Genomic DNA, 26,846 nt, shown 5'->3' with positions numbered 1-26,846 from the left:
CCATAGTCATGTGGCCGGCATGACTCAATGCCAAAAGCGCACGGAACGCTGTTCCCTTCCCAGCAAAGGTGGACCCTATTTTTCTACTTGCATTTTTTACGTGCTAGGTTGGCAGAAGCTGGGACAAGTAACGGGAGCTCACCCTGTTACGTGGCACTAGGGATTCGAACCGCTGAACTGCTGACCTTTCGATCGACAAGCTCAGCATCTTAGCCACTAAGCCACCGTGTCCCTTAGTCATATCATATGCTAAGATAAAATCTGGCAAAACATATTATGGGCTTATCACAGAGGGGGAGAAATCGTCTTGTTTCTGCTAAGAACACAGCTGGGGGGAAAAAGATGAGTTTTTAAATGCATAAAAATACGTAAGAACTTCTCTCTTTTTTTGCTGTTGCAGACTCTAGCCTCAAAAAACAAGTGTGCAGAACATACCAATTGTGTTGTATTTTTTTTTAAAGGAAACGGTTGTGTCAGTTTAAAGTGAATTTCACTCTCTCTTTAGGAAGAATGGAGGGAAAATTACAAATCAGACAAAGCAAGGCCCTTCAAAGACATAATTCTGAAAGATTGTGCATTGAAGGCATTTTCTTTGTTTTTTGCTCCTGGACACAAAAATAAATGGCAACGGGGACTGTGCAGGAAGCCCAACCCCCCCCTTTTTACATTGTGTTATAAAGTGTGATGGGCTTCAATTGCATGACTTCAGCCACCATTTTTTTAAACACCTCCTTGCAGATACCCTTTGCACCAGCTCTGAAAATCACACACCATGTCATATACTCATCTCAGAGCAAAATTCACAATATTTGTTCTATCACCTTTGAGGTAAAGGTGCTAAATTGAGGAGTGCAATAGTATGAGCACTGGAAGTCCACGAGGGGTCCTTGGTGCTCTCGGCTGTTTTCTTACAGATGTTTCATAGGCAACATCATCAGCGCTAGTCAAGAAAACAACCAAGCTCAGAAAGCCCCAAGGATTCTTCATTTCAACCTGAGCTACAAATATTCTCCTCCATAAGTCCACATGTGGCCATTCAAAGGATTTCAGGACTTCTGTCTAAGGGGACCATGGGTCTATCTGAATAGGACGAATATCGGCCAATGGTTTCCTATAACATATAATAATTTCATCAGAGGAGGGCCTAACTCAAACTCAACAAAAGCTGCAACTTCACAGCTTTTTTTGGAGGGGATCAAGCTGAGAATTAATCAAATAGAACAAGCTGGAAGATAGTTAAATACTAGAGGGAGATATAGTGGAAAATATTTTAGAAATTGGAGTAAATAAAATATGTCTTTGTGAGAAATCTGTGTAATATGTAAACTGGGAGAAAAAAAACTACCTTAGTGATAAACTTGAGGATAAGGGTCAAAGGATTAAAATTAGACAAAATGTTGTTTTATAAAATATAATAAAAATGGAGTGGTATTGAATTGAAACTAAGAATAAATAGTGATAAAATTGTAAGGTAAACACTTAACAAGAGGTTAGAATATTGTAAAAATTATTTTGATATGACTTGTATAAGTTATAAGGTAAAGAAGAATAAAGATATGTTTAGAATTGTTATGCAGATGTAAAAATAAGTGAAAGTGAATTTGAAACTAATTTTGGATAGATATAATGGATTTATATAGATGAAAATATTAAATTTGAGGTAAAATTGGTTTTTTCTTAAGTTTTGAATTTCTTTTTTATCTTCTTTTTTTTTCTTTTTTTTTTTTTTGTTTATTTATAAAAGATGTAATGGAAATTGTGAATTGAGCTTGTGAAAGGAATGTAAGCGTGGTAACCATCTATGACCGGATTGAGATTTTTGCTCTTGAAAGTTATGTTTTTATGTTTAAATTTGAAAAAATAAATAAAAAAATATTTACAAAAAAAAAAAAAAGCTGCAACTTCGCTTGTGTACCAAAGAAACTGGAAGATAATGGTGCCATCTGGTGGCACTTGCCATAAAATGTGGCATGTCCGGTGTCAAGGACAAAATCATCCCCACCAACACGCCAGAGCTGAAGTTTACTTAATGCTGCTGGGAATCACAAATTGCTAATAGGTCAAGACAAAGAGGCAGTCCCAAACCTTGGCTGGTTTGAATTAAGCTTAACATACGAGTACAGCCCTTATGGTTTAAGTCTCAGTGGGACGTACAAACTCAGCCAATGATAGCTGGTCCATAAATCTTAGTTCAGCAGAACACAGTTTTTGCGCATAAGCAGATGGGATGAAGCCATGTAGGATAGTGGGAACGAAAAGGCCTTAAGAATAAACTTTCAAAGTACTACAGCTCGATTTCTGCCAGCTTGAAGGCAACGTTATAGAGAGGCATGTTAGAAACGGTGACATTCTGTGAAAGTGAAGATTGGACTTTGAAGAAGCAGAATTGGAAAGATGTTGAGGCTTTTGAAGTTTGCCTTTGGAGAAGATTCCTGAGAAGCCACGAAAATTAACCAAAGGATTATTGAATAAATCAGCCCAAAGTTCTTACATGAGGCTCAAATTATCCTAATTTGAACACATTATTTGAAGACTCAGCAATTGGAAAAGGTTCTAATGGAAAGAGAGAGAAGGAAAGAATGACCAGCATCATTACAGTGATGATGGTTGAACCATTGGAAGACTTGAAAGTTCAGATGAGGGACAAATCACCATGAAGAAGCCTATCAGTGTAGTCTCCAAGAGTGGACAACCACTTGATGGCACCTAATCAACCATGATCCTTGTTAGAAACACACCTGGGTGCCCAGAGACAGTTAGCATTCATGGAACTCAAACATTATCTTCTTTGGAATTGATCTTTTGAAAGTGTCTGGATTGAGAAGGAAGAGGTTTTACAAACAGTTTTTACAGCAAACTTTTAATATTTATGACAAGAAAGATCTGCCAAAGCTCTGTGGCAGCCAGTCTGCTGATTATCAATTTGCTTCTTTATTCACTCTATATCTCTCCCTTATTGGTGAGCAATTCTAGGCTGCATACGTAACACTTTGGCCTATTTTCATCATAACAAAAACAATGTTGTGTCATGAAAAGGGGTGACTGGCCCCTACAAATCCCCGTGGCATGTCATGTACGCTAATAAACCATCCCACCGTTAAACAACTCTGGATTGGTTACAAGTAGTCCTCAATGTATGGCCACATTGAGCTCATCATTGCTAAGCAAGATCATTGTAAAGCAAGTTTTGCCCCATTTCATGACTTTTCTTGCCACGGTTGTTAAGTGAATCTCTGCAGCAGTTAAGTTAGTAACATGGTGGTTAAGTCAGTCTGACTTCCCCATTGACTTTGCTTGTGAGAAGGTTGCAAAAGGGGATCCCACACACACCCACAACTTCGGGAGGCAAGCCGTTCCATGGATTGTTCTCGCTGTCAGGAAATTTCTCCTTGGTTCTAGGTTGGGTCTCTCTTTAATGATCTTCTTCTACCTGTTACATCTTGTCCTGTCATCAGGTGCTTTGGAGAATAGGTCGGCCCCCCTCTTATCTGTGACAGCCCCTCAAATATTGGAAGATTGCTCTCATGTCTATCATGCTATATGATTTTTTATTTTTTATTTTTATTTATTTTTTTATTTTTTTTTATATGCCGCCCTTCTCCAGAGACTCAGGGCGGCTTACAATGCGTTAAGCAATAGCCTTCATACTTTTGTATATTTTATACAAAGTCAGCTTATTGCCCCCACAAACCGGGTCCTCATTTCACCTACCTTTGAAAAGATGGAAGGTTGAGTCAACCTTGAGCCTGGTGAGAATTGAACTCACAGTAATTGCAGGCAGCTGGATGTTAAATGCTGCCTTAGTAGGAGGCATTAGGAGGCATTAGCCTCCTACACCACTCAGGCTCCTTGTAAGCCTCCCAGAGTTACCTTGTGGTAAAATGGGTGGCCAATAAATTTGATAGATAGCTAGATTAGATAGGTAGCTAGACAGATAGACAGACAGGCAGGCAGGCAGATAGACAGCTAAGGATAGATAGACAGACAGATAAACAGACAGACGTCACTCCAATCCTCCTCTTCATTAGACTAAACACACCTAGTTCACATAACTAATTTCAAAACAGGGACTGGTTTATCAAGAGCAGAAGCTTCCTTCTTCCCTCTATTTTCCCTGTGGCAACAATCCTGTGAGGTGGGTTGGGCTGAGAAAGAGTGACTGGCTCCAGCTGGCCTTCAGACCTAAGGTATAGGCCTTACCAGCCACCTCTGGACACGTCGTGGACAGCCCACAACCTGTTAGATGTCAAGGTCCTCTTCGAACACGATGGACAAACATCAGACCTAAGGTAGGACTAGAACTCCTTGTCTCCCAGTGATTGGCACCAAGTCACCTAACTGGCTTTCGTGGCTAAGGCAGGATCAGAACCCACAGTCTCCATCTAATATTTCCATTTGCTTCTTCAGTCGGCAGTTCCTGCAACTGTTCTTCATATGTTTTAGCCTCCAGTCCCCTAATCATCTTTGTTGCTCTTCTCTGCACTCTTTCTAGTCTCCACATCTTTTTTTACATCGTGGCGACCAAAACTGAATGCAATATTCCAAGTGTGGCCTTACCAAGGCATTATAAAGTGGTATTAACACTTCATGTGATCTTGATTCTATCCCTCTGTTTATGCAGCCTAGAACTGTGTTGGTTGTTGTAGTTGTCCTGTGAGTAGTTGTCGTAGGGGCCCCAGTACACTGCTTTGCCCAGGGCCCGTCATGCTGTTCAGACGGCTCTGCCTTTCTGGCTTCCAATTGTGAATTGTCTGAAGCCAACAGCTTCTCCAGGAATGCAAGTCAGAATGGGTGGGCAGACTAAAACCCCAATTGGTCCTCCCACAGAGTTTCCCCGCAGCAGAAGCAAGATGGATTTTTAGTTTATTTATTATGTCTATGCCTGTGGTCCTGAGACTATTTATGTCATGGTAAAAAAAATATATATATCTTAAGGGACCCTCTTGCTATTTCTGGGCCTAAATTATACCTACATTTAGGTGGGTGAGTTTTGAGGTTTGGTTAGTTTTTCCTTCCCCCATTTCCTAGAAGGTTTTTTTTCCCCCTCCCTTTTGGGGGGGTTTCTTCTCTAGGTAGTTTAAACTGCAGTTCTTTTAAAGTATTTTACTTTTCCTCATTCAATAGAGTGGAGGCGTCATCTAACCTTCAGCCAGCATTGGCCAACCCCTTTCTCAAACCAGGAACACTTTGCAAATTTGAGATTTGCTCACTCTGCAAAGCTGCTGGGATTTCTTGCCCATAATAGACTGTGGACGTACCCCCAGCTGCTACATAGCAACTCTTTCAACATTTGAAGTTATCTCCTTCCCTTCGCTAAGCCTTTGCTAAGCTAATGTCTTGGTAATTAGTTTAGCAAAGGCTTGGAATATTGCATCCAGTTTGGGTCGCCATGATAGAAAAAAGATGTGGAGACTCTAGAAAGAGTGCAGAGAAGAGTAACAAAGAGGATTAGGGGACTGGAGGCTAAAACATATGAAGAACGGTTGCAGGAACTGGGTATGTCTATTTCAGGGGTGTCAAACTTGATTTCATTGAGGGCTGCATCAGGTTTGTGTTTGACCTGAGGGGGGGTGCTGGGGGCGTGGCCAGGGTGGGATTGGCCAGCTCAACCTCACTCATGTGTGGGGGGGTACCTGGCAGCCCAAGCACCCTGCCAGTGAAAACAGGCTCCCAAACTCCATTTTAGCTGCGATGGCCTTTTGCAACCCTCTGACAGTGAAAACAGAGCTCGGGAGGGCCATTGGATTTGGGACATCTTTAGTTTAGTCAATCTTGGCTGATCTCAAAGCCCTAAGCCTTACCAGATTGGGTTAGTAAAGGTAGTCCTCGATTTATAACCGTTCATTTAGGGACTGTTCGAAGTTACAGCAACACTGAAAAAAGTGACTTATGGCCATTTATCACACTTACGACCATTATGACCCCAGGCTCATGTGATCAAAATCCAGATGCTTGGCAACTGGCATGTATTTATGATGGTTGCAGGATCTGCTTTTGCGCCCTTCTGACGAGCAAAGTCAATGAGGAAGCCAGATTGACTTAACAACCGTGTACTAATTTAAACTTGCCGTGATTCACTTTACAACCATGGCAAGAAAGGTTGTAAAATGAGCCAAAGCTCACTTAACCACTATCTTGCTTAGCAATGGATATGTTGGGCGCAATTGTGATTGTAGGTTGAGGACTGCCTGTACTTGCGTGAGAGATCACAGGACCTCCTATTCCTAAATTTGGAAGTCAAAGACACACCCGTGAAAAAATCAAAAGCCACATTACTCAAGATCATCTGTAAAAGTCTTACAGTATAATGCTGGGAAAGATGGAAGGAAAAAGAAAATGACCAATATTAAACTACTTCTGGACTGTAACCATGAAAATGTCCTGGTCATATCCATGCAATGACACAGAGACAAGCTTACCTTAAAAATGTTCCTTTCCACGCCTTATCCACATTGGTTGACTAAGTGGATAGTTTCATTCCACATGATAAGCCAGGGCTCTCCAAACTTGGCAACTTTAAGACTTGTGGAGTTCAACTCCCAGAATTTCTCAGCCAGGAAATCTGGGAGTTGAAGTCCACAAGTCTTAAAGTTGCCAAGATTTGAGGCCCCTGTGATAAGCTATAAACTATGGTTGCATACAGGCAAAAAAAACCCCAGAATTCACTAAGCTCAGGTTGGATGCCTGGAAATCAGTTTTCCTCACCTTAATTTTCCTCACCTCTCTGATGGATAGCATTCCATACCCTTAGGCCACTGTTTGTCATCCTTGACAATTTGAAGATGTGTGAAAGATGTTGAGGCACTGGAAAGAGTGCAGAGAAGAGCCATAAGGATGATTAGGGGGCCGGAGGCTAAAATTTATGAAGAACTGGGTTGCAGGAATTGGATGTGTCTCATGAAAAGAAGGACTACGGGAAACACGCTAGCAGTGTTCCAATATTTGAGGAGCTACCAAAAAGATGATTAAAAGTCAAACTATTTTTCCACAGCACCAGAAGACAAGGCAAGAAACAATGGATGGAAACAAATCAAGGAGAGAAGTGACCTAGAACAGGAGTCCCCAACCTTTCGGACTTCAGGGACCACTTAATTCATAATTTTAAATCCCACAGACCACTGATTTAGTGCAATATAAAAAATGCAAATAATTTTTCTGCGGACCACCAAAATTTTCTCATGGACCACCAGTTGGTGACCGCTGACCTAGAAGGAGAAACTTCCTAACAGTGAGGACAATTAAGCAGTTGGAATGCCTTGCCTTCAGAAGTTGTGAGTGCTCCATCGCTGGAGGCTTTTACCAACCAACACTTTGTCTGAAATGGTATAGGGTTGGGCGAGAAGACTTCCCAGGACCCTTCCAACCTTGTTATTCTGTGTTCTGTGACTTCAACTCTCAGAATCCGCTAGCCAGCATGGGAGGAATTCTGGGACTTGAAGTCCACATGAAAACTTTCTGAGAAACACTGATCTAGAGCTGTGATGGCGAACCTATGGCACGTGTGCCACAGGTGGCACGCAGGGCCGTATCAGTGGGCACACGAGCGCAGCTCCACCAGCTGATTTTTGGGCCTTCTGGGCCCACCGGAAGTTGGCAAATGGGCTGTTTCCAGCCTCCGGAGGGCCTCCAGGGGGTGGGGAAGGTCGTTTTCGCCCTCCCCAGGCTCTTAGAAAGGCTCTGGAACCTGGGAAGAGCGAAAAATGGGCCTACCGGCCCACTGTGCCATTGCGTGCCAAAAGCAGGGGGAGCACGGGGGGAGGAGGTCGCGTGCACATACACAGGAGGGCAGGGCACATTGCATTATGGGTGTGGGCACATGTGAGCATGATCACCCCGCACTCCCCCCACTTTTGGCACGCGATGGCAAAAAGGTTAGACATCACTGATCTAGAGAATTGATCCAGCATGGGAATTCTGGGAGTTGAAGACCACACATCTTCAAACTGCCAAGGTTGACAAATACTGCACGATGGCCTCCTGCCTCGGAATTTCAATGCCAACCCATTTGGAGGGCAGCAGACTTCCGAAGGCTGCTCCAAAGATAATACGCTCACTCAGAGCAGCATCCAGCTCCACCAGATTTCCGACAAACGGAACCTATGAATCACGCTAAAGAAGTGCAAAGCATTCACCGGCAAGCAGAAGAAAAAGAATGACATTTTTCTCCCTGTAATGGAGCCGCCCGGAGCTCAGCTTACAACAGAGATCGGGCAGGAAAGAAACGATCCCAAATATTCGGCGTTTATTTTGTTTTAGAGGGACTACAAGCAGGGAACGAGAGAGAGATGGTATGTGAGCCAGCAAGAAGGAATAACAGTAGCTCTGTATGTGTGTGTGTGTCTCTCTGTGTGTGTGGTGTGCATGCATGCACACGCATAGGGGCAGGTTTCTCTGAAAGACAAAAACAGACTGGAGTTATTTGCTCTGCCAAAAACCCAGGTCACAAGAAGTTGGAATTCTTTCTTCCATCTCCTTCGAAATGTGACACATTCCCAACTGTAAGCATCAGGGCTCCTCTCTCACAAAACCTCCATAAAGCTTCTAGCAATCGGAATGCAAGTTTGCGTTCTTTCCAATCCAGCTTTTCTCAAAGACTTTCCTGGGAAGAGGAAAAAAAGAGGCCAGGCCTACAATCAGTGATTCTAAACTTAGATTCTGCCCGGAATCAGGGTGCCCTGTAACAACTCAGAAACCAACCAAAGAGTGAAGATCAGCATTATCAAATCAAATCAACTATCTGCATTACAGTCTTTGGCAAGCCTTTAGAGAAGGGTTTCCAAATTGGCAACTTTAAGACTTGTGGACTTCAACTCCCAGAATTCCCCAGCCAGCTGTAGTAGTTTTTTTTTTTTTGTTTGTTTTGTTTTAATGGGACACCTCTGCTGAACCCAATTTATCTTTCAGTAATGTGTAATGAACACAAACTGGGACGCGGTGGCTCAGTGGCTAAGAAAGGTCGGCAGTTCGGCGGTTCGAATCCCTAGTGCTGCTGTGTAATGGGGTGAGCTCCCGTTACTTGTCCCAGCTTCTGCCAACCTAGCAGTTCAAAAGCACGTAAAAAATGCAAGTAGAAAAATAGGGAAAATAGGGATAACGGCGTTCTGTGCAACTTTGGTGTTTATTAATGCCGGCCACATGACCATGAAGATGTCGTCTTTGGACAGCGCTGGCTCTTCGGCTTTGAAACGGAAATGTGCACCGCCCCCTAGAGACAGGAACGACTAGCACATATGTGTGAGGGGAACCTTTACCTTTACCTTAATGAACACAAAATGTCACAAATAGAAATAGAAGAAGAGAGGCAGCGCAACATAGTGGTTAAGATATTGGAAAGGCACTCTAATCTCCCCTGGGGGACATGGGCACTCCCTCTCTCACCTTGACTCATCTTGTAGAGTTAAGCTCTAAACCTTGAGCTGCTAATTAGAAGACAGGATGACATATAAATAAATAAGAATATTGCTTTATGCCCTTTCTTAATCAAACACAGGTAAATAGCAACTTTCCTTGCTACACTTTCTCTTAAATTACTGATCATCTTCCTCCTCTCCTTCTCCTTCTCCTTCTCGTCAAAGAACAAGCAGGAACTATCTAATTCTTTCTCTTAATCCCCTGCAGGAACAGAGAGGGAATTAATATTCCAGCCAGCTAGTGGATGGGAGCCTCTCACCGTTGTCTTCCATGGGGCAATAGTCTTCTACATCAGGGGTCTCCAAGCTTGGCAACTTTAAGACTTGTGGACTTCAGTTCCTAGAGTTCCTCAGCCAGCAAAGCAAAGCTGGCTGAGGTACTCTAGGAGTTGAAGTCCACAAGTTGTAAAGTTGCCAAAGTTGGAGACCCCTGCTCTACATGATCTTCTTAGTGATGTTTTCGGAGACCCAAATTCAGAGGAACAACCTGCCCCAAAACAGGTCCTAACAGCATGAAAGCAAACCAGATCTCAAAGCCTCCTTAGAGCCGAGGGCAAATTGCCAATTAGCTCTGACCACAGAGTAAAGTTTCAGAAACCATCCTGAAGAAGACAACATGTCTTCTTTCTTGCAACAGATCCCTCACGAGATGTCCCTGATCCACCCTTTTTTTTCTCCACACATCAGAAACATACAGATCCCATGTAATGAAAGCGAAAAGACAAGGTTTCCTAAAATACAGGTAGTCCTCGACGTACGACCACAATTGAGCACAACATTTCTGTCGCCAAGTGAAACATTTGTTAGGTGAGTTTTGCCCCATTTTACCACCTTTCTTGCCACCGTTAAGCGGATCACTATGGTTGGTAAGCGAATCTGGTTTCCGCATTGACCTTGCCTGTCAGAAGGTCGCAGAAGCTGATCACATGACCCCAAGGCACTGCAACCATCATAAATACGAGTCAGTTGTCAAGCATCTGAGCTTTGATCCTGCGACCATGGGGATGTTACAACGGTCATAAGTCTGAAAAATAGCCATTTTTTTTCAGGGCTGTTCAGTGGTGGGTTTCAATTTTTTTTACTACCGGTTCTGTGGGCTTGGCTTGATGGGCGTGGTGTAGCTTGGTGGGCGTGGCTTGGTGGGCGTGGCAAGGGAAGGAAACTGTAAAATCTCCATTCCCACCCCATACCAGGGGAAAGATACTGTGAAATCTCCATTCCCTCTCCAATCCAGAGGAAGGTTACTGCAAAATCTCCATTTCCTCCCGATCAGCTGGGACTCGGGAGGCAGAGAATAGATGGGGGTGGGGCCAGTCAGAATTTTTACTACAGGTTCTCTGAACTACTCAAAATTTCCGCTACCGGTTCTCCAGAACTGGTCAGAACCTGCTGAAACTCACCTCTGGGGCTGCTGTAGCTTCAAATGGTCGCTAAGTGAATTGTTGTAAGTCCAGGACTACCTGTACAGTTTCCCAGGAAGACCCAAAGTTTTTACACACACACAAACACCAGTTAAGTTTGTTTTTAGAAAAATCTTGACTTTGTTTTACCTACAAGGGAAGCAATATTCATCACAAACCAGACTTTCCCTTTCTTAAAAAAAAAAAATGCAATTACAGTGTGTTAATATTGAAAACAGTCTGAGGCAAAAAGAATGCTGGCAAACATTAAGACACTGTACTTACACATCATACTAAATCAACGTATATTAAACCCTGGATTATCAAATAAATCACTTCATAGATTATACTAAATCCAAATGAGTAGATTCACATGTCTTGTTAGATCAAAACAAACTAATTACATTATTTGTGGCTTAGCATAATCTGTGAACCAGACCCTAAATACAATCTTTTTATAAAGTCATTTCCAAGCAAACAAGTACAAGCTTGATTCAATATCCATAGCAATGAATGTTATTTTTTTTTTAAAAAAAAAGATTGAAATATAGCTTCTGGCTAATAATTAGGATTTAAATTAAATCTGAATAAGCTTAGCACTACATGCTTGCATTTTTATTTTTTTTTATAATTTCTGGGTGTTCTTGGCCTAGTTTATACGTAATACAAAACCATAATGTGGTTTATTTGGTTTGGGGATTCTGGCTTACTGTTACATGTGAACCAAGTTACCATGAGTAACTTGGTTCACATGTAAACATACAAAACATTTGCTAGACCAATTCTCGAATACAGCTCATCTGTCTGGAACCCGCACTGCATATTGGACATTAATACAATTGAACGTGTCCAGAAATATTTCACAAGAAGAGCCCTCCACTCCTCCGCTCATAACAAAATACCTTATGCCACCAGACTTGAAATTCTGGGTTTAGAAAATTTAGAATTATGCCACCTTCGGTATGAACTAAGCATAGCTCATAAAATCATCTGCTATAATGTCATTCCTGCCAATGACTTCTTCAGATTCAACCACAACAATACACGAGCACACAAGAGATACAAACTTAAAGTGAACCGCTCCAAACTCAATTGCAGAAAATATGACTTCAGCAACAGAGTGGTCAAGGCCTGGAATGCACTACCAGACTCTGTGGTCTCATCCCCAAACCCCCAAAATTTTAACCTAAAACTTGTCTACTGTTGACCTCATCCATTTTCTAAGAGGTCTATAAGAGGCGTGCATAAGAGCACCAGCGTGCCTACCGTCCCTGTCCTAATGTTCCCTTTAATTGTACTCATTTTATGTATTCATTTCATGCTTATACTTATATATATTATCTAATATGTACTCGACAAAATAAATAAATAAATAAATAAATAAATAAATAAATAAATAAATAAATAAAAATGAGTTGTTCAACGAAAACTGCTTTTAATAAGTTCAGAGTTTGCCTTACATGTAACTTTAGCCTCCTTATAGCTCCTTAGTTTTGTATTATCCAAAGAGAGCAAAGAAATCAAGGGTTAAGGGGTCTGATCCAGTGGTGAGTTGCTCCCCAGTTCGGACCGGTTCGCAAGAGCCGGTAGTAAAACCGGTGGGAGGCTCCACCCACTGACCCTGACGTCATCAAAATGCTTCTGCGCTTGCGCAGAAGAGCGCGCACATGGCCCCGTTGCGAACCGGTAGTAAAGGTAAGTAGAACCCACCCCTGGTGTGATTCACACAACATATAGCTGGGTCAGTTATAAACCTGGTTCTGAATTTCCACAACCAGCTAAATTTAGATCCTTCTCATCTCTTTTGGAATAATGATAGGGGCTGGCTTAGCGATGGCACTTAGACTTATATATTGCTTCATAGTGCTTTACAGCACTCTCTGAGTGGTGTACAATGTCAGCATATTGCCCCCAACAATCTGGCTCCTCATTTTACCGACCTCGGAAGGATGGAAGGCTGAGTCAACCTTGATCTGGTCAGGATCGAACTCCTGGCAGCGGGCTGCAATACTGCATTCTAAGCATTGTGCCACCACGGGTCTTAGAAGGTTGTGAGCAGCCTCTTTGCAACGGAATGTAGTGAGAAGTTTGATCCCCAGTATGGAGGAGTTACATTGTAGAAGAGTAACAAGCAACTCAAATCATGTGTGAGAGAAAGAGGGTGAAGACAGTTCCTCCTTAATAATTCTCAGAGTATATTGTAGAGTATATGCAGACAATAGAGTCTTTAGTTTATAAGATTTTATCTATACATGTGAAACAATGAAGAACTGAGCTTGGAAGAAATAGTTTGAACAGAGTTGTGGAACATAAGCAGATTCTGAATTTCTGTCATTATTCCCAGATGCTCCATCCAGAGATGAAATCCAGCAGGTTCTGACAGGTTCTGGAGAACCGGTAACTGGAAATTTTGAGTAGTTCGGAGAACCGGCAAATACCACCTCTGGCTGGCCCCAGAGTGGGGTGGGAATTGAGATTTTGCAATATCCTTCCCCTAGGAGTGTGGAGGGAATGGGGATTTTGCGGTATCCTTCCCCTGCCATGCCCAACAAGCCACACCCACCAAGCCAAGCCACACCCACCAGGCCACGCCCACAGAACCGGTAGTAAAAAAAATTGAGTTTCACCACTGGCTCCATTTAGGCCAGTTCCTGGCTAGCATTTCTGCATGTCTCTCTCCAATATCTATTAATCAGTGTACAATTTTGCATATTTTAATATTGTTCTGTGAACTAGAATCATGAGTAGTGATACTTCACCCTGTCTTTATAATGCCAAGAACAAAAGGCCCCACAATTGCAATTTCTAGTCAACAACATCCTAGTCACTTTCCTTGAAAATACACTTGAAAATACCTCTCCCTCATTTAATACAGCAGCTGCTATCTCACAAAGTATTGCAATAAATAAGTTGCTTATTTAAATTGCTTTCAGAAACAATCTCTTTGGTAGTTCAGAACACTTTAAATGGACTGGAACCCTTTATGAACATTTTTGCATCAAATGGAAAAAAAACCGTATGATTATGGCTTCGATGATTAGACAGGACAGATTACAAGAAAGAAGGGAATCATGGTGTAATTTTAGAGAGAGCTTCAAATATAATTGTACTTATTACTGCTGTGAAGAATATCGAAAGCCCATTCTTTGTGTCATTTTTCTTTCTCTTTTATTTTTCCTTTATTTACTTTTTTCCCTTTCCTGCACTTTTGGCTTTCTCTTTGATTTCTTTTTCTTTCCTTACATGGCATTAGTTTGAATTAGCTTTTATTAAAAACTTTAAAAAATGTTTGTTTTATATATGTGTGTGTATGTGTATGTATGTATATGAGTGTATATGTGTGTGTGTGTATGTATATGTGTGTATATATATATATATATATATATATATATATATATATATATATATATATATATATAAAATTTAAAATATATCAAGTATAAAATGGTTTGTCAGGAATGCGACTGCTTGAGGGCTCCTGGATTTATATATATAAATAACATGGTGGCTCAGTGGCTAGGATGCTGAGCTTGTCGATCGAAAGGTCAGCAGTTCAGCGGTTCAAATCCCTAGTGCCGCGTAAAGGGGTGAGCTCCCATTACTTGTCCCAGCTTCTGCCAACCTAGCAGTTCGAAAGCAGGTAAAAAATGCAAGTAGAAAAATAGGTACCACCTTTGGTGGGAAGGTAACAGCGTTCCGTCCGCCATTGGCATTGAGTCATGCCGGCCACATGACCACAGAGACGTCTTCCGACAGCGCTGGCTCTTCGGCTTTGAATTGGAGATGAGCACCCCCCCTAGAGTCAGGAACGACTAGCACATATATGCGAGGGAACCTTTACCTTTACCTATACATCATATATATATTTGCGTGCGGGGGTGTACAGTATATAAAACCTTTTAACCAGCAATTAGATGCATTTGTCATCATCATCAAAAGAAAACAGTGCCAAGGGGCCTTTCTCTTGGCATCCACTGTGCCTCTCTCCATCTTTTTTAAATTAAGTTCAAAATAATTTTGACTTCAAAAATAGTTACGCAGTGTGTTTGCTGTGATGCAAAGCAAAGCTCCATCCTTTGGCGTGCTCTGCATTTCCAGAAAGTTCTCCGGGCCCTCATGTCCCCCGACCATTTTTGAAAAGTATAAAACAATTGTGCTTGCTGCGTTGTTGGAAGATGTGCCTGTTTATGGTGGGTGACAGAGGCTGTTGGGAGCAGAAGGCTGGAGAAAGATGTCAGAAAGTCTCAGATATTCATGAAAGCATATATTTTTTCTTTGGCACGCCCCACCCCCTGTAAGTTGTTTTATTAGTAAACAATAGTAATTTGTTTCCACTCAGAGCAATTATTGCTAACCTGACTCCTATTCCTTAATTCACAAAAGCCAAAAATTGTAACAGGTAGTCCTCAATTTACAAACACTTGTTTAGCGATCTTTCAAAACTAGAATACCACTGAAAATAAGAGATTGATGATCAGTCCTCGCACATTGCAGCATCCTTGTTGAAGGTATGTGAACGAAGTTGTTCCCTGCAAATTGCTTCAATCAGCGTTCCTCCTTAAATAGGCTAAGGGAGTGGCCAATTAGCCCCAAGCCCTACTCTCGAGGAGACCTCCTCCTGAGGAGCCACTCCTGCCTTTAGGCAGCTCTGTGCGCCCGTGCATCGAGAAGAGGCTCCTCCTCTTCTTCCTCTTCACTTATGGGAGCTTCTGGAGGTTCTGAAGGCCCTGGCTTAATCCCAGCCTCTGGCACCACATCTTCTCCAGCCTCCTCATTGTCCGACTCAAGTGCCAGCTGCACAGGCTGCTGGCGCAGCACCACACCAGCCTCCTCGCTGTCGGAATCAGCTACTAGCTGCACAGGCCGCTGACAGGCCACAACACCTTCCCAGCCAGCTTCCAACAAGCGAAGTCATTGGATGAAGTTGGATTCTTTTAACAACCACATGATTCACTTAATGACTAGGTGATTCACTTAATGACGACAGCAAAAAGATCTTAAAATCAGGTGTGACTCGCTTAATCTCACTTGGCAATGGAAGTTCCAGTCCCAATTGTGATCAGCAATCATGAATTACCTTTTAGTGAATTTTGGCACATGAAATTTTGCATCTAGAGCTGAAGGCAACTGATTTTTCAGTCACAATGGGAGAAAATACAGCCAACTCCTAAGCATCTGATTGGCTGCTGTGAGAAACAGATAGCTTGTCTAGCCAGAATTTCAGTCAAATTCCCTGGAATCTTTCTTTTTTTGGAACAAGCAGGCCTGGGGGAAAAATCCACTGTGTTTTCTTTCTACAGGTCCTGGAATTTGAGTGTTGATGCGGGGTGTTTACAAGGAATTGGAGAGCACAGGAAAATTGCCATGTAGCAATAAGAAGCCTGCCAAAAGGGAACAGTTACAGGAATACTCTTCTCCCCTCAACCCATTGTTACTATTTGCAACTCCAGATTCACATCTGATGGAGCTCAGCAGCTTTTTAGGGTTCAGTTCGTACCATAATTGCATGGAGGTGCAAATGCAGAAAGAAACTCATGGAAGTAGCTATGTCAGGGGTCAGCAACCTGCAGCTCTGAAGCCGCATGTGGCTCTTTCATCCCTCTGCTGCAGCTCCCTGTTGCTGGTCAGCTCCATAATTGATAGGGCTTTCGGCAGGGATGAAATCTAAAATTTGTTACTACCGGTTCTGTGAGCGTGGCTTGGTGGAGGGGTAATGTGACTGGGTGGGCGTGGCCAACTTTTTTTTTTTTAACTTTTAAAACCATTTTTTCTGCAACCTCTTTGGCCGAAGAGGTTGTAGAAAAAATGCTTTTAAAAGCCTCTGACGATCCCAGCTGAGCCGCGCGATCATCAGAGGCTTTTTTTTATACTTTTAAAAGCATTTTTTCAGCCAAAGAGGTTGTAGAAAAAATGCTTTTAAAAGTTAAAAAAAACAGGCTCTGATGATTGCGCAGCTCAGCTGGGCATGGGGGGGGCGCAGGGATTTTTGCTACCGGTTCCCCGAATCACCTGCCGCCATTGCTACAGTATCAGGAGATCTAGTCCGAACAGGGAGCATTTCACCCCAGCTTTCGGTTAGGACAGGTAGAGGAAAAAGGATGCTGCACTAAGAGGAGACTCTATGGTGGGGGAACTGGACTTCCGGTCGGCTCCAGAACTGAATGGGGGGCTTCCGGTTAAGAACGTTGTGGCTCTTTGAGTGTTTAAGGTTGCCGACCCCTGAACTATGTCTTTCCTCAGGATTCTTTAGCTGCCATGCCATCCAGGGGAAAGGCACTGCTGCTTTAAAAAGTTGCAGCGAGGTACATACCAAAGTCCTTTTTTACAATCAAATCACCATGTGCGCGTCACCGTGCGTGAGTTGGACAGCCAGATCAATCCATTTAGATAAAAATAAGTCTAGAGCGCTGCACAGCCTTAGATCTCACGTCAAGAAGAACGAGATAGAATCTTCTACTGTTCTTGATTGCAGCAAGCTGGTTTATGGCACACCAGATGTACCACGTACGCAGGGGTGGGCTTCAAAAATTTTAGCAAGGGGTTCTCTGCCCAGTTGCTGGGTGGGCGTGGCCGTGGGTGGGCATGGTTGCTGGGTGGGCGTGGCCTAGTCGGCCTCCTGCACCACAGCGGGGGTGGGAGCATTTTTGCCCTCCCCAGGTTCTGGAGGCTTTCCTTGAGCCTCCAGGAGGGCGAAAATTGCCTCCCCAGGCTCCACAGGCCATCTGGAGGCCGGAAACAGGCCCATTTCTGGCCTTCCTGAACTTCTGGTAGGCCCGTTTTTCGCCCTCCCCAAGCCACCATATGCAGCCTGCACTTACCTGCATCCAAAATGGACCGCGTGGGGACTCCTGGAAGGGGTGGGGTGGGGTGGGAGGGGCCAGCCAAGAATGGGATTTGGGAGCTCTCTGAACTGCACAGAATCTTAGCTAGAGGTTCTCCCGAATCCCTGCAAACCCCCAGCAGCCCACCCTTGCACATATGGCACAAAAACAATCCCTGTTCCAAGATGGCCACCTTACTGCCTGCCTCTTGCAGTAGCGGTTCCTCCCTCGGCCGAAGCCAGGTGACAGCAAATAAAACGCAGGCAATCCCGCTCAACTCTGCTACGGGTTGGGAAGAAGGAATCATTCCCCTCTTGGCCTCCTTCACATTTGCCTGCTCTAAGGAACACTACACTGCCTGCAACGGAGCAACTCAGGAGAAAGTTGACACTCGGAATCAGGACAAAGGCCCACGAGTAAAACTGGCTTAGCGTGTGGCTGAAGGCCAATTCTTGGACCGTGCATATTTCGTCTGGCTGTCAACCCAACTGGTACGATCCAACCCCCTCCTTTTCCGACACGATGCTCTAAAGTACAGCTTTAATTGAAGCCATGGCTGTACCTGAAACATTTTTGGCTCCAAGACATAAGCCTCAAATACATGAAGCATTCATAAAGGAAGAGAGGGGGGGAAAAATGCTGAGCGCGGATAAAGTCCTTTTCCTTCCCCAAATGACAAATACCAACCAATTCTAACAGGCTGAGATTAGGTTAAAAGGCAAGATAATCTGGGTAACCAACTCCTGGCATGGCTTAGGGTGAAAATAAAGCACTACTTTTAAGCATTTCTGGCCTGCCAGGATTTGCCATTCCAGTGGGACAGGTCAGATTAATTTTTTTCCCCCCAAGTTAAGAGAAACATCAATGTGCCAGGCAGAAGTTTTAAAGTTCACTTCACCACCTCTGTATACAGCAGGGAATCCGGAAGCCAACTTTATATGCCAACGTTTCAAAAGGGCCACTCTTATTCCCTCCAAATCTTGATAGATCAACAGCATTAGCACTACCGCTTCATAGTGCTTTACTGCAGTCTTCCCCAACCTTTCTGGCTCCAGAGACCAGTTTTAGAAGAAAAAATGTCTTTTGCCGACTGGTGTGTGTATGTGATTTTGCATATGCAACCTATATGTTGTGCATGCACGGATGAAGTTTCCCTCACTCGACTGTCCTGATTCCCAACAGGCTGCAGATATGTACGGGTACCGGTCTGCAGCCCAGGAGTTGGAGACCTCTGCTTTCCAGCCCTCTCTAAGTGGTTTACAGAGTCAGCCTATTGCCCCCAACAATCTAGGTCCTCCCTTTACCGACCTCGGAAGGATGGAAAGTTGAGTCCATGTTGAGCCGGTCGGGATCGAATATCTGGCAGTGGGCAGAGTTAGCCTGCAATGCTGCATTCTAACCACTGCGCCGCCACAGCTCAGTGGTGCATGAAACCAAACCTCTAATACCAACTGTCTACACTCCTAAAACATATGCAATCATCAAATAGCAGGAGCAGGAGCCCCCGGGCTTCCTGTCTACTTTTATGGCTGCCTGATAATAGCACCGCCAATCATTCTTCTTATATCATTTAAAGTCACAAACCTAGTTCTTCTATATATTACCTACCCAACCGTAGGATAAATATCCAACAAGTTTGAACCAGGGGTACTGCAGAGACCTCAAGTTGGCAATCAACAAAACAGTAGAATTCAAAGTGGTAGGATCCAACCCGATCAACAGACAACAGAAATTCCTTCCTGCTTCTAGTCATCAGAATTAAAAACGTAGCTTTAGCAGCTTTTGTATATTTACCTATTTATCAGATGTCTACACCACCATCTTAGTCACCTAATAGCAAGAGCACTTAGACTTATATACCACTTCACAGTGCTTTATAGCCCTCTCCAAGCAGTTTTTACAGTGTTGGCATGTTGCCCCCAATAATCTGGGTCCTCATTTTACCAACCTAAGTGACTCTGGGCACTTTACATCATTGTCAAACCATACAAAGCCATAAATAAAAGTCTAAATTAAAAACAGGCTAAAAACAAATTAAAACGTCCAAGTTAAGATAAAAATCAAAGTACAAAAGCCCACAAGGATACGAGGTTAACAACAGGCAACAGGCATGTCCTAAGGCCACCAGCCACCCCCAGGGCTGCATCCACACTTCTAGACACACACAAGCTAATTTTACAAATTAACACTGCTTTTTTTGCAATGTGCAACGCCCCAGAGGCAAGCTATGTTTACAGTTTGTCTTTAACATATGGATGGCTCGAATATTTGATTCAGTAGAGGACCTGGGAACGTGTTTATCTGATGCTAGCAGACATAAAACAAGGCAAGCCTTCCAGTGGGACATCTGCCCGCTCCAATTCCACACACAAAAATCCTCTTATTTCTACAGAGTCTAGCAAGAACTTCCTTTTGGCTGGTGGTGTCTGTTTTCTCAGTACCACTTACGTTAAGGAAAAAAGACATTAAAACATCCCTGGAATTTGCTGCCTTATGACTTATGAAACATGTTGTATAAACGCACAGAGGAAAAGCATCTACTGTATATTGCAGAAAGTATTTCTGCGTCGGATTATTGTGTTACTTGGGTTCAACTGACATTGCCTGGAGGAGGGGTAAATGTGTTTGTCACAGTGCACCTCTCTTTGAAGCCACCACACATTTTCAGAAGCACAGTCAGAAATCCCATTTTATCCTAGTTTCGTTCTAACAAGAAAAGGGGGAGAAGAAAAGGAAGCATTGGGATGCAGGTAAATGTTTCCTCTTACAACGCCGGCAACTTCACACTTTCAGAATTCCATTGCCATATGGTGAATTCTGAAACTCCCTTTGGACAGAAACCTCAGTTTTCGTTTTTTAAAAAAATATATTAATATGTTCTAGCAACGCCAAGCTGGCTCAGCTGGATAGCAAAATACAATACACCACACTCCAAATCTGCAGCAAATCCACCGGACACTCGTGGGGAAACAAGGACTGACAGAACGTGACAAGAAGATCAAGAGTTTTCAAATACTTTGGAAGAAGTTTTGTTTTGTTTTTACAGAAGCTGCGCTTGCCTTTCTAGGCGCCGAGGAAGAAGAAAGAAAACGTAGCATTTTGCATGCAGAAGGATGATATCAAAGACACTGGTAAAGTTAAACGGCTCCATATTCAAGTCTGCGTAAATCAGATTTCCCCTAGGCTGATAGCTGATAGATGGAGACTACAGGTCCCATGTTGCTACAGCAGTATGCTGGCTGAGGGATGCAGCTGTAATCACAACATTTACAACTGGAGAAACCAGCTTGATGGTGGGAAACGTGAGTGAGTGACAGAGAAAGAGAGCGTCAAGCTATGTTCACACAACTCAATTACAGTGCTTTAACCCAGTTGACCATTTTTCTCGGTTGGAGCCCTGAGCTACCCACAAGCCAAGCCACCCCTTCCCCACAAAAAGGCTCAGGATGTGGCGGAGCCAGGAGGCTCTTTAACTGACCTGGGTACGCGGGTTGCGTGTGAACCCCAGCCAGCTGCCCCGGGGATGATGGAATCCAACCGGTGGAAAGCAAGCAACCGAAGCGGAGGCACCTGACTTCAGGGCGCAGGGCTGCGGGTTGAAAAGCTGAGCGGGCGGCGGCGGCGGCGGCAGCGTTGGGAGCCGGGCCGTGGCTTGCCAGACTCGCGGGGCAGCGAAGGCAGCAGCGGGACCGGCTGTCCGCGGAACCTCGGCGGGCAAAGCGAAGGGCAAAGCGGCCGCGCAGCCAGGCAGCGGCGGGCGCGCGTGGTGAGCCAGCCAGCCAGAGCTGCGAATGAGAGCGCGCAGGAGGGAAGCCGGCGCTTTTCACGCCCTCGGCTGGGGTTTCTTTTCCTTTTTTTTTTCCTTTCTCCCCCTCCTGTCTTTTTTTTTTTTTTTTTTTTTTTTTTGGGGACCGGCCAATGCAGCTCCAGAGGGCTGGGCCGGCTGCTTGCAAGCGAATAAGACCCCCCCCTTTCTCCCCAAATCTCTGTCGCTCCCTTCTTGAGCGCCTTCCAGCTTCGCCATGGTGTTTTTTTTTCCCCCGTGGCGCAGGACGGAGCGGGGCTCTTTCAGGCAGGAGGGTGGCGGGCAGCCTGAAAACAACACCCGCGTCCTTCTTTTAGTAGTGCCTACTACTTGTTGATAACGCGTTGCAAGTGGTCAGGGTGATTGATCAGGGTCGCTGTTTTTTTTTTTAAATTTGATTTATATGCCGCCCTTCTCCGGAGACTCAGGGCGGCTTACAATGCACTAAGCAATAGCCTTCATCCTTTTGTATATTTTATACAAAGTCAGCTTATTGCCCCCACAAACTGGGTCCTCAATTTACCTACCTTAGAAAGGATGGAAGGCTGAGTCAACCTTGAGCCTGGGGAGATTCGAACTCGCAGTAATTGCAGGCAGCTGGATGTTAAATGCTGCCTTAGGAGGCATTAGCCTCCTACGCCACTCAGGCTCCTGAGCTCCTTATTCATCAGCGCGTTATTATTATCGGTATTGTGGTTGCCCTAGAGCAGGGGTCATCAACCTTTGGGACCTCGAGGACCACAAAATTCATAATTTTAAATCACTAACATGATTTTAAAAAAAAAAAGATAAATAGTATTTGGTGCAATATACTAATATGCAAGAGCCTTGGTGGCGCAGCAGACTAAAGCACTGTTAAGTAACACCAGCTGCCTGCAATTACTACGAGTTCGAATCTCACCAGGCTCAAGGTTGACTCAGCCTTCCATCCTTTCCAGGTAGGTCAAATGAGGACCCGGATTGTGGGGGCAATAAACTGACTTTGTATAAAAAAAAGAAGGGGGGGGGGCAAAAGCCCTACTAAGCCGGTATATAAATATGAAGGCTATTGCTTAATGCATTGTAAGCCGCCCTGAGTCTCCGGAAAAGGGCAGCATATAAATTGAACCAATAAATAAATAAATATTAAAAAATGCAACTAATTTTTCTGCGGACCACCAAACATTTTTCACGGACCACCAGGGACCACTGGTTGGTGACTGCTGCTCTAGAGCAGAGGTTTCCAACCCTTTCTTGGGGTCATGACCCCACTTAAGCATCTCAGCACAAATCTTGTTTTGTGCTGTTTATGAAGGCAAGGTAAATGAAGGAGTGGAAAACCCTGCTCCACGCATAAACATGCTTGGAAATTGAATCATTTCAATTTTTGAAATTCAAATTTTTTTGAATTGAAATTGAATCATTTCAATTTTTGAAATTCAATTTTTTTTTACTACCGGTTCTGTGGGCATGGCTTGGTGGGTGTGGCTTGGTGGGCATGGCAGGGGAAGGCTACTGCAAAATCCCCTTTCCCACCCCACTCCAGGGGAAGGCTACTGCAAAATCCCCATTCCCTCCCCACTCCTGGGAGAAGGATATTGCAAAATCTCCATTCCCACCCCACTCTGGGGCCAGCCAGAGGTGGTGTTTGCCAGTTCTCCAAACTACTCAAAATTTCCACTACCGGTTCTCTAGAACCTATCAAAAAAAAGATAAATAGTATTTGGTGCAATATAAAAAAAATGCAACTAATTTTTCTGCGGACCACCAAAAATTTTTCACGGATCATCAGGGCCCACTGGTTGGTGACTGCTGCTCTAGAGCAGCGGTTCCCAACCTTTTTTGGGGTCATGACCCACCTAAGCATCTCTAAAATCCTGATGCACCCCTCCCTCACCACATATAATTCTTACTATTCCAAAAGGAACTCCTACTCACGCGGAGGAAGCCTTAAAGGCCATTAACTTGGTTTAAACAAGGTTCCAATTGCCCCCATTAAAAAATCAAGTTGCCCCCCTGTGGGGCGTGGGGCCCCACGTTGGGAACCACTGCTCTAGAGCCTAGTTGTCATCTCCATTGTCATGCCTGGAGACCTTTCGCTTAGGAAAAGCCACCGGGGCGTTTGTCCTGCAACCCCAGAGGGAGAGGCCGCCAGCCAAAGTCCCCCCAGTCTTTGAACTAACCAACTCAATCGGTGTTTTCAATTCGAGGAAATCCAAAGAATTGGACTGCATTCCAGTAAAAATCCAAGAAATTCTGAGCCGCTCAGGCTGGTAGAGAGCCCAGCAGCGGCATACAAGTTTAATAACTGGCCTGCTGGCTCAGCAGACTGATAGCATTGTGATTAACACCAGCTGTCTGCAATTACTGTAAGTTCGAATCTCACCAGGCTCAAGGTTGACTCAGCCTTCCATCCTTTCTAAGGTAGGTAAATTGAGGACCCAGTTTGTGAGGGCAATAAGCTGACTTTGTATAAATATACAAAAGTATGAAGACTATTGCTTAACGCATTGTAAGCCGCCCTGAGTCTCCGGAGAAGGACTGCATATAAATCAATTTTTCTTTTAAATGATGATTATATGGTTGCTTTCAGAGTCGGTTCAGATATTTAGATTGGGTCTGGCATTTTTAATACCACTGGTTCTGTGGGTGTGGCTTATTTTGTGGGCGTGGTTTGATGGTCATGTGACAATTCTTTAGGATTTAGCAGAGGTACTGGTCCACCAGATTTTTAACTGCTCGCAGAGCTGTACTGGTCTACCCATTTGTTTTCGGAGCGTTCTGGTCTACCTATTTGTTTTTGGAGTGCACTGGTCTACCACCACACTGCCTTTTAACACTGATCAGCTGTAGGGCGGCCCTTTGAAGCCCCCCCCCCCCCGGGCAAGAGTTGAAACAGTTTTTTTCCTTCTAGCTGATCAGCTGGGCAGCAAATAGATTGGGGGCGGGGCCAAATAAAAGGTAAGAATAACATGGGGGGGGAGGGCTCAGCTCCTGAACAAAGAGAACCGGTTCGGTGATGTCATATCGTCACCGCTACTGGCTCGGCCGAACCAGGCCGAACCGGGAGGAACCCACTACTGCTAACCAGTCTTTCCAAGGACCCAGGATAGGTGAATGTTGTTTGAGGGTGTGTTAACGGTAACCGTCGCAGGATCCAAGCTGTTCCAAGCAAAGCAGCCATCTGCAATTGACTGATAGGGATTTTGTCAATGCCGATGGTGTTCAAGTGGTATTGTTCTGGGATTGCACCCCAGGTATCTATTACTATTGGTACTATTTTTTTACACGGTCGTTCCGCTTCTATTTGCAAATCTTTGTATTTTGTGGTTTCTTTCCAGTGGTGAAATCCAATTTTTTTTACTACTGGTTCTGTGGGCGTGGCTTGGTGGGCATGGCAGGGGAAGGATACTGCAAAATCCCCATTCCCTCCCCACTCCTGGGGGAAGGATATTACAAAATCTCCATTCCCACCCCACTCTGGGATCATCCAGAGGTGTTATTTGCCGGTTCTCTGAACTACTCAAAATTTCTGCTACCGGTTTTCCAGAACCTGTCAGAACCTGTCGGATTTCACTCCTGTTTTTTTCCTTCCTATTCTGTCTCTCCAGGTACTGCCCCCTCCATTATCCAGACTGGCTGAGGAATTCTGGGGGTTGAAGTTTACACACCTCAAAGTTGCTAAGGTTGAGAAGAGTTCTGTCTCCTGCCTCTGGCTGCCTCATCTTTAGCAGGGACAACCTGGCTCTCTGTTGAGTTAATGGTCACCAATTTCATTATAGCGGGGATTTTGCCAAGATATCTCTTGAAGATCGCATCCCTCTTCCAAGTGCCATTACTTTGGGGGCGGGACAGATCAGAGCTTTTCTGCAGGTTCAATTGTGGCTGAATGAACTTCTAGAAAAACAGGTCACAGCCTCCTTCTCCAACCTGATGGACTACAGAGTCATTCTTGGAATTCCTCGCCATGGCTATGTTGCGAGAGGATTCTGGGTGGTGTGGTTCTCAACAGCAATAACCTGAGGGAGGTTGCAATATATGAATAAATGGGCCAATGATAAGCTGAACATCTGGATTTAAAATAAAGAAGAGGGTTTTGGCTGGATAGTTGGAGCTGCCATCTTGATTTAATTGACCATCATCCCATGGATACTCTTGGTAGAAACCAGGGGTGAAATCCAGCAGGTTCTGACAGGTTCTGGAGAACCGGAAGCAGAAAATTTTGAGTAGTTCTGAGAACCGGCAAATAGCGGTTGGCCCCAGAGTGAGGTGGGAATGGAAATTTTGCAATATCTTTCCTCCAGGAGTGGGGAGGGAATGGGGATTTTGCAGTATCCTTCCCCTGCCATGCCCACCAAGCCACGCCTACCAAGCCACGCCCACAGAACCAGTAGTAAAAAAATTTGGATTTCACCACTGTTGGAAACACCGACCTCCTTGTCCCTTCTTGTAGGAAATGAAATCATCAGTCAATTACCAAGGAATTATTAGCATTGCGTGCAGTCTGAGCCAGGCTAGCTTTTCAACAGATGTCCAGATAATTGAAGTCTTCTATTCCTGGTGGTCCTCAACATACGACCGGTCGCTTAATGACTGGTTGAAGTTACAATGCTTCCCCCTCCATCAAAAGTTGCTTACGGCCAGTTTCGAACCTTCCACAGGACTTTATTTTGGGTGCTCAGCAACCAGCCCAGATTTCCAGCCATTTGCCATATCCCGTAATCATATGACTCCAATTTTTTTACAATTTTGCCAGAAACCAGAGTTTACTTTTCAGTTTCCAGCAAAAACCATCCCATAGGGAATAAGAGAGTTGTTTCATGGCTGCCATGAAAGAGTTGTAAAATTGGGTCTGATCATGTGCTTTACACACATGGTGAAATGTAAAATTTGTTACTATGGTTCTGTGGGCGTGGCTTGGTGGGGGGGGGATAATGTGACCGATGGGCATGGCCAGCTTTTTTTTTTTTAACTTTTAACCTCAGACGAAGAGATTGTAAAAAAATGCTTTTAAAAGCCTCTGACGATCCCAGCTGAGTTGCCTGATCATTAGAGGGTTTTTTTTCTTTTAAAAACATTTTTTCTATAACCTCTTCGGCCGAAGAGGTTGTAAAAAAAAAATGCTTTTAAAAGCCTCTGATGATCAACTTGATACGTTGATCAGAGAGAGTAAGGAACCCTGGGTATCAGCTCTGCGAGGTCGTCCAGGTAGTCTTGTAAGATTTTACGAATACGGGGTTTCCCAAATTTTTCCCTTCATTATACAAAACCATTTTGGCTGTTTATGAAGGCAACGTAAATGAAGGAGTGGAAAACCCTGCTCCACGTATAAACATGCTTGGAAATGATTCAGTGGTAGAATTCAAAAATTTTTACTACCGGTTCTGTGGGCGTGTCTTGGTGGGCATGGCAGGGGAAGGATTTTAACCAG

General features: G+C 44.0%; 1 protein-coding gene across 6 annotated transcripts in view; it reads right to left on the bottom strand.

Annotated features, from left to right (window-relative positions):
• The window catches only part of COL8A2 (collagen type VIII alpha 2 chain), a 243,334-nt gene that overhangs the window by 194,159 nt on the left and 22,329 nt on the right, over positions 1 to 26,846 (bottom strand). The window contains exon 1 of one of the 6 annotated variants that reach the window (XM_034413407.3): positions 21,110 to 21,462. The exons of 2 other annotated variants lie outside the window; for them this stretch is intronic. The gene's annotated coding sequence lies outside the window, so the exon portion shown is untranslated. Of the gene's footprint in view, positions 1 to 21,109; positions 21,463 to 26,846 lie in introns of those variants that run through there. 3 more of the 6 variants (XM_087876087.1, XM_087876088.1, XM_087876090.1) reach the window with 3 other exon arrangements.

Source organism: Pantherophis guttatus, chromosome 10 (assembly GCF_059756535.1).
Source record: "Pantherophis guttatus breed Tessera chromosome 10, ASM5975653v1, whole genome shotgun sequence".
In the NCBI taxonomy this organism is placed as follows: Eukaryota; Metazoa; Chordata; class Lepidosauria; order Squamata; family Colubridae; genus Pantherophis; species Pantherophis guttatus.
The sequence above is the reverse complement of the archived record's forward strand: the minus strand, read 5'-3'. Positions and strand labels throughout refer to the sequence as shown.